General features: G+C 40.9%; 1 pseudogene; it reads left to right on the forward strand.

The window, feature by feature from the left end:
- The first annotated feature begins 4,705 nt into the window (after positions 1 to 4,705).
- Positions 4,706 to 5,607, forward strand: LOC122493504 (annotated as a pseudogene).
- Positions 5,608 to 8,864: the final 3,257 nt, after the last annotated feature.

The following is an 8,864-nucleotide window of genomic DNA, read 5'->3' on the forward strand; positions in this document are numbered from 1 at the left end:
TGGGATCATGACCTGAGCTGAAATCAAGAGTCAGATGTTCGGGGTGCCTGGGTGGCACTGTCAGTTAAGCGTCCGACTTCAGCCAGGTCACGATCTCGCGGTTCGTGAGTTCAAGCCCCGCATCGGGCTCTGGGCTGATGGCTCAGAGCCTGGAGCCTGTTTCCGATTCTGTGTCTCCCTCTCTCTCTGCCCCTCCCCCGTTCATGCTCTGTCTCTCTCTGTCCCAAAAATAAATAAACGTTGAAAAAAAATTAAAAAAAAAAAAAAGAGTCAGATGCTCAACGGAGCCACCCAGGTGCCCTTCATACTAAGTCTTCTAAATCTAGCATGTATTTTAGCTTAAACACATCTTTAAAAAAATTTTTTTTGATGTTTATTTTTGAGAGAGAGACAGAGCACAGCTGAGGGAGGGGCAGAGAGAGAGAGAGGGAGACACAGAATCCCAAGCAGGCTCCAGGCTCTGAGCCATTAGCACAGAGCCCAACGCGGGGCTCAAACTCATGACTGTGAGATCATGACCGAGCCGAAGTCGGATGCTTAACCGACTGAGCCACCCAGGCACCCATTAACTTAAACACATCTTAACTTGGACTAGTCACATTTCAAATGCCCGATAGCCACACATGGCCAGCAGCTGGACAGCAAAGTTACAGACGGCAGGTGTAAATTGTAAGACTCACATTAAGTATGGGGCAGAGTACAAACTCCAACTCGGATCTTGACAAAACGTTGTGCTTCTAGCCTGCCTCCTACAGGAGGGAAGAACCTTCTAGGCAGAGCAGGAGGGGATGCAAATGTTCAGAGTTGGGGCAAAGCAGGTCTCTTAAAATTGTAAATGGCTGGCTTTGGCTGGGACATCGGATATGAGGTCCTCTCCATCACTGGAGCCCATCTCAACTCTTTCTGGCCCAAATTCTGACCCTTTCGGGCACCCACTCACATATCAGCAGACATCTCTTCAACCGTGCCACCGGTCTGGGGTTGCTTCAGTGACGCAGACGTAGTCCTGGCCTCAGGTTGCCTCCCTGATGCCCTTCTCCTCCCCGCTCAGCAGCCTATCCCATACATTCTGCCAGACTTAGCTGACAGAGATCCTTCCAGAAGCCTGGGGGATAGGACACCACATTCATTTTGTGCTGTCAGTTAACCCTCGCCACTCCTTTCACGTCTGTCCTTTGATCCTCCCAGCTCTACCCAGAGCAGGGGTTGATTAGCTCCCGATTATTCCGCATGGCACAGAGACCTTGCCACTGCCCGCAGAAGGCACTTAGGAGCACACTTTCCACTTGCACGCAAGACAGGAAACAAGTAGCCGAAAGAGGACTTACATTGCTTAGTACAGGACGTCCCTCGCTTGATCCACAAACACTTCCTGAAGGTCTCAGGTACCAAGCCTGACCTACGGGGAAGCAGAGCTGAGTCCTTACCTTTCCTTTGTTCCTAGTTTGGAGGTGGGAGTCAGGCATGAAATCCACAAGCCACAAGGTGATCAATGCAAATACCGAGCTATGGGCCAAGTGCTGGGAGCGCAAAGGACAGAGGGACACATCCTTCCCAGGAGAGCTGGGGACCTTCGCTGAGGACGTGAACTTTGAGCTCAAAGTGTGCGTGGACATTTTCCAGATATGAATGGGAAAGAGGGCATTTGCAACAGAGAGACCCACACGTGAAAGGCCCGGAACTGTCTGTCAAAGGGATTTACGGACCATCTTATGGTTCTTCAAAGTCACTAAGCACTTCCCTGCTTTAGAGCCCTTGTGCCGGCTGGTCCCTGGAGTCCCTCTGCCTGGAACATTTCCTCCCAACCACCTGTTTTCCTCCAAGTCTTTGCTCACCAGATCCTATCAGATCTCCCCAAATGGAAATCTGCGCCCACCTCTTTCATTCCATTGTCCCATACCAGTATGAACATTCCATTCTTGCTGCATTAAGATCTCAAATGAATCCATGGGTGTTTGTAATATTTATAGCCTCTGTGGGGTAAATCCATCACTCTATCTACTATATATGTATACATGTATCTATTTATATATCTATGAATCTATTATCTATTATCTAAGCTTACACTATGTTGTTCACTCAAACCCCATGCATTTCTGTTGTTATGAATTATTTGTTGATTCCTTGGAGAAGTATATTAAAGTATGTCACTATAATTATGTATTTATCTATTTCTCTTTTTTGTATTCCTAAACCGTTTTAGTAGCTCACAGTTGTCTTGTTAGGTGTATAGAATTCTATATTCCACCAATATGAAGTCCCTATTTAATTGTTTAATATTTCTGGCCTTGAATGATATTACATCATCTGATATTATCTCATCTTTCTTTTTTGTGGCATTTCCCTGGTACATATATTGTTCAATCCTTTATTTTTACCTTTTTTCCCTATGATTTTGTGTTCATTTTACCTACTATGCACAGCCTACAGTGACATTTTAAAATCTCATCTGAGAATCTGTTTTTAAATGGGCAATTGCAATATGTTTTCATTCACAAGGATTATGAATATGTTGCACATTATTGCAGCCTATCCTGACCTGTTTCTAGAAAATTGGAACAAATGGGAGCCCGTGTTCATATGGCTAGTAAAGATTATGAATCAAGCTGAAAACAAAATATGTTCTATCCTTTACCTTGATAAGTATGGCTTCATCATGGCAACATTACACAATACATTTAAAGGCATACTTTTTATATGACTAAAAGTTGCAAAAAGTCAAAGATGGATGAATTCAAATATTGCGTATCTGTGAGTCCTATTGGTGGGTATCTGTTCAGACTTCTCTAAGAAAACGCCACAGACTAGGTGGCTTATAGACTACAGAAATCATTTCTCACAGTTGTGGAGGCTGGAAGTCTGAGGTCAGGGTGCCTGCAGGGTCAGGTAAGGGGCCTCTTCCGGGTCAGACTTCTCCTGTATCCCCACATGGCAGAAGGAGCTAGGAGCTCTGTGGGATCTCTTTTATAAGGGCACGAATAGTATTCAGGAAGGCTCCTCCCTTGTGACCTAATCACCTCTCAGAGGCCCCACCTCCTGAGGGGTTAGGATTTCAACATGTGAATTGGGGGGGGGGGGGGGCGGGGAGAGGACAAAAATATTTAGACCATAGCAATGGGTTAGTGGTATTTAACTTATACAAAAGTATATATTTATTTTACAAAATGCATTTTCTTGCCTTCATTTCAGCAAAATTATGTTGCTAAATAAGTATTTTCACGAGAGATAAAGGAGGATGGCAGAGAAGAATCCTGAGCTCACCTCATCCCACAGACACACCAAGCTAACAGCCACATTTGTGCAACAAACTCTGGAAATGACCCAAAGACCCAACAGACTGGAAGGTGTGTTAAGACCTTCCACGGTGAACCGTGGAGATGAGGCCACATTGAAAAGGGTAGCAGGGGAGAAGCAGCTGGGAACCAAACCGCAGGTGAGAGACCACAAGCTGAGAGAGCAGAGGGTCAGACCCCACATCGGCACCCTAGGCACTGGCGATCTGCTCTGGGAAGGTGAGTCCCCATAACTTCTGGCTTTGAAAACCAGTGGGTCTTATCTCTGGGTACTTTAAAAATCAGCAGGCTTAACTGGAAAAGAGTCAGAGTGAGGTCGGAAATGGAATCTATGTCCTTAAAGAGCCAGCATATGTAACCACCTGGCCTGAAACACAGCACTGAAGCAGCAACTTGAAAAGCACCTGGGGTATACGTATACATGAAGACCTATTTACTAATCTCAAAGCACGTGCTGGAGGGGCAGGGGTTGTTAGGGGACTTCTCCAAGAACAAAAATGCTGGTAGGTGCCTTTTCTCTTCCCCTCCCCCAGCCTAGGTAGCGAGATGCTGGTGGGAACCAGCCCTAACACTCTCCACCTATATTCCCAGCAACAGGTGACCTATCCCTGGATTCCCCTGGGGACCCTTCCCAGCCAACCGACCCAATCATCCATCCAAAGCAGCCCCTGCAGGGACTAGTGCCACTCCAAAGTCTGAGGGAGAGGGGGAGATAACCCCACACCCCAGTGCATCTGCTGTTCCAGCAGCTAAGCCTTTTAGCAGGCCATGCAGGGAGAGAGCCCTGCTGTTGGTACAGCTGCAGCTGCAACAGAAAGGCCAATTGCAACCACTTAGCACAACTCTGACCCCACCGACTGAGGGGTTCACAGAGGCCTCAGATATGCCTCTCAATAGTGCCCGGACCAGACCCTGCCCAAGGGGCCCAAAGAAGGCAAAGCAAGTTATTCCAGAAGATTGGGCTGAAGGCAAGTGGAGGCCAGGCACAACAGTAGAATGCATGCAGAGCATATAGGAGGCCCCCTGGAGCATCTGGTTCTGGTGACTACGGGGCATTGTGCTCAGGGAACCACAGTACCTCTTTTATACAAGGCCACTACTTTCAAGACCAAGAGACAAAGCTGGCCTCCCTAATACAGAGAATCACACAGAGAGTTAGACAAAATGAGGATATGGAGGAATATGTCCCAAATGAAAGAGCAGGACAAAATCACAGCAAACAGCTAAGTGAAAGGAAGATAAGCAATATGTCTAATAAAGAATTCAAAGTGATGATCATAAAGACACTTACTGGACTTGAGAAGAGTGGAGTTCTTTGACTTCAACAAAGAGATAGAAAACATAAAACAGAACAAGTCAGAGATGAAGAATTCAATAACCAGGCAGTTGCCTCCCTCCTCTTTCCTTTCAACATGACAGATGCTGCTATATCCTTCATTGCCAAGGACTTCCTGGTGGGTGAATTGGCGGTGGCCATCTCTAAGACCACGACAGACAGTTCCTATCAAGCAGGTCAAGCTGCTGCTGCAAGTGCAGCATGCCAGTAGGCAAATCACCACAGATAAGCAATACAAGGGCACTATAGAGTGCATGGCTCATATCCCTAAGGAGCAGGCAGCCCTGTCCTGGTGTGGTAACTTGGCCAATGTCATCAGATACTTTCCTACCCAGGCTCTCAACTTTGCCTTCAAAGATAAACACAAGCAGACCTTCCTGGGTGGTGTGGACAAGAGAACCCAGTTTTGGTGCTACTTTGCAGGGAATCTGGCATCAGGTAGTGCTGCTGGGGTTATATATCCTTGTGTTTTGTGTATCCTCTTAATTTTGCCCATATGCGTTTAGCAGCTGATGTGGCAAAGCTGGAGCTAAAGGGGAATTCAGAGGCCTCAGTGGCTGCCTGGTTAAGATCTACAAATCTCATGGGATTAAGGGCCTGTGTCAAGCATTTAGTGTGTCTTTGTATGGTATTATCACCTACCAAGTTGTCTACTTCGGTATCTATGACACTGCAAAGGGAATGCTTCCAGATCCCAACAATACTCACATCTTCATCAGCTGGATGATCACACATTCTGTCACAGTGGCTGCTGGGTTGACATTCTATCTGTTTGACGCTGTTCGCCGTCATATGATGATGTAGTCAGGGTGTAAATGAACTGACATCATGTATGCAGGCTCACTTGACTGCTGGAGGAAGATTGCTTCGGATGAAAGAGCCAAAGCTCTTGTCAACTGTGCACAGTCCAATGTTCTCAGAGACATAGGTGGTGCTTTTGTGCTGGTCTTGTATGATGAAATCAATAAGTTCACATAGGTTATTAACTAGCTTATCCCCTGTGTGAATAGGCATGCAATATTATATAACATATCTTGAGCATTCTTGACAGATTGTTGGCTATTTATCAATAGCAACTATTTACTAGTTGAAATGGGAGGGAATGATATTCATCTGACCAGTTTTCTCTTAAAGCCATTTCCATGATGATGGGACTCAATTACAGTTTTTATTTCAGTCACTCCTGATAAATAAACTTGAAGAAGTAAAAAAATATCTGAAATTAAAAAAAAAAAAGAATTCAATAACAAAAATAAGAAAAAACACTGGAGGGAATCAATAGCAGATTAGAGGAGGCAGAAGAATGGATCAGTGATCTGGAAGACAGGTTAATGGAAAGCAACCAAGCTGAACAGCAAAAAGAAAAAAAAAGAATAATAATAAATGAGAAAGGGAAGTCAGCCACATCATCAGGCACAATAACATTCACATTAAAAGGATCCCAGAAAGAGAAGAGAAAGAGAAGGGGGGCAGAAAACTTATCTGAAGAAATAATATCTGAAAACTTCCCTAATCTAGGGAAGGAAACATATATTTAGATCCAGGAACCATAGAGAGCCCCTACCAATATTAATCCAGGGAGTTCTATACCAGCACACATGATAATTAAAATGGCAAAAAGTAATGATAAAGAGAGAATTCTTAAAGCAGCAAGAGAAAAGAAAATAGTTACATACAAAAGAAATCCCATAAGGATATCAGCTGATTTTTCAGCAGAAACTTTGCAGGCCAGAAGGAATGACATAATATATTCCAATGCTAAAAGGAAAAAAGCCTACAACCAAGAATCTCTACCCAGGAAGGTTATCATTCAGAATAGAAGGAGAGATAAAGAGTTTCCCAGACAAACAAAAATTAAGGGAATTCATGACCACTAAGCCAGCCTTACAAGAAATGTTAGAAAACTGATTTGAAAGAAAAGACCATAACTAGAAGAACATTAATGAAAGTTTAAAAATTCATAGGTAAAAGCAAACAATAAATAAAGGTAGTAGATTAATCACATATAAAGCCAGTATGAAGGTTACAACACAAATGTAGTAAAATCAATTATATCTACAAAAATCAATCAAGGGATACATAAAATAAAAAGAGGTAAAACATGCCATCTTATACATAAATGTGAAGGTTGGTTAAATTTTAGTGCTTTTAGGATGTGTTCAAAATTAAGTAATCATCAACTTAATATAGACTGCTATACACATAAGATGTTATATATGAACCTAATCGTAACCACACATTAAAAATCTGTAATTGGTATGCAAAATATAAAGAGAAATGAATCCAAATATAACACTAAATAAAGCCATCAAATAAGAGAAGAAAGCAAGATAAAAAGGAACAGAGAACTACAAAAACAACTGGAAAACAACTAAAAAAATGTATGTATATATATATATATATATCAACAATTACCTTAAATGCAAATGGACTAAATGTTCTAATAAAGAAACACAGGGTGACTCAGCTATGTGATGCTTAGAAGACACTCGCTTTACACCTAAAGACATGTGCAGACTGAAAATGAAGGGCTGGAAAAAGCATACTCTGCAAATGGAAGAAAAAAAGAAGCTGGGGTAATAATACTTACATTAGACAAAAGACTTTAAAACAAAGACTGCAGTAAGAGACAAAGGGCACTACATAGTGATAAAAGGAAAAATCCGACAAGATGATATAACAATTGTAAATATCTATACACCCAACATAGAAGCACCTTAACACGTAAAACAATTATTAACAGACAAAGGAGAAACTAACAATTATAGTAGAGGAGTTTAACACCTCACTTACATCAATGGATAGATTATCCAGCCAGAAAATCAACAAGGAAACAATGGCTTTTAATGATACATTAAATCAGATGGACCTAGCAGATACATACAAAACACTTTATCCAAAACAGAATACAGATTCTTTACATTTGCATACGAAACATTCTCCAAAATAGATCACATGTTAGGCCACAAAAAAGTCTCAATAAACTTGAGAAAACTGAAATCACATCAAGTTTCTTTTCTGACCACACCCACATGAAACTAGGAATCAATTATAAGAAAAAAAAATCTGGAAAGAATACAAATACATGGAAGATAAACAATATGCTAGTAAACAATGAATGGGTCAACTAAGAAATCAAAGAGGAAATTTTAAAATATGTGGCGACAAATAAAAATGGAAACACAATGGTCCAAAGTCTTTGGGATGCATCAAAAGCAGTTCTAAGAGGGAGGTATATAGCAACACAGGCCTACCTCAAGAAATAAGAAAAATCTCAAATAAATAAACTAATATTACAACTAAAAGAGCTAGCAAAAGGACAAGTCCAAAGCTAGCAAAAAGAAGAAAATAATAAAGATTAGAGCAGAAATAAGTGAAATAGAGGTTAAAAACCAACAGAAAGGATCTATGAAACCATGACTTGGTTCTTTGAAAAGAGTGACAAAAGTGATAAAATTTTAGCCAAACTTATCAAGAAAAAGAGATAGAGGACTCAAATAAGTAAATGTAAAAGAAATGAAAATAAAGTAAAATAAATAACAAAGGTGCAGTAACCAGCAATATCACAAAAATAAAAGGGATTATAAGGCAGTACCACAAACAGTTATATGCCAACAAATTGGACAACCTAGAAGAAATGGATAAACTCCTAGAAACACAATCTTCCAAGACTGAATCAAGAAGAAACAGCAAATCTGAACAGACTTATTACTAGTAATGGAATTGAATTGGCAAAAAAAAAAAAAAAAAAAAAAAATCCCAACAAATAGAAGTCTAGGACTAGATGGCTTCATAGGTGAATTCTACCAAATATTTAAAGAAGAGATAATACCTATCCTTCTCGAACCATTCCAAAAAATAGAAGAGGAAGGAAAACTTCCAAATCCACTGTATGAGGTCAGCATTACCCTGATACCAAAACTATAAAGACACTTAAAAACAAAACAAAAAACAAAAAACAATTACAGGTTAAATATCCCTGATGAACATAGATGCAAAAATCCCCAACAAAATATTAGCAAGCTGAATTCAACAATACATTAAAAAGATTCACCATGATCAAGTGGGATTTATTCCAAGAATGCAAGAATAAATATCCTCAAATTAATCAACAGGCTACACCACATTAACAAAATGAAAGATAAAAACCATATGATCATCTCAATAGATGCAGAAAAAGCTTTTGACAAAATTCAACATCTGTTCATGATAAAAACTCTCAAGTAAGTGAATTT

The sequence above is a fragment of the Prionailurus bengalensis genome, chromosome D2, assembly GCF_016509475.1.
Source record: "Prionailurus bengalensis isolate Pbe53 chromosome D2, Fcat_Pben_1.1_paternal_pri, whole genome shotgun sequence".
Lineage (NCBI taxonomy): Eukaryota > Metazoa > Chordata > Mammalia > Carnivora > Felidae > Prionailurus > Prionailurus bengalensis.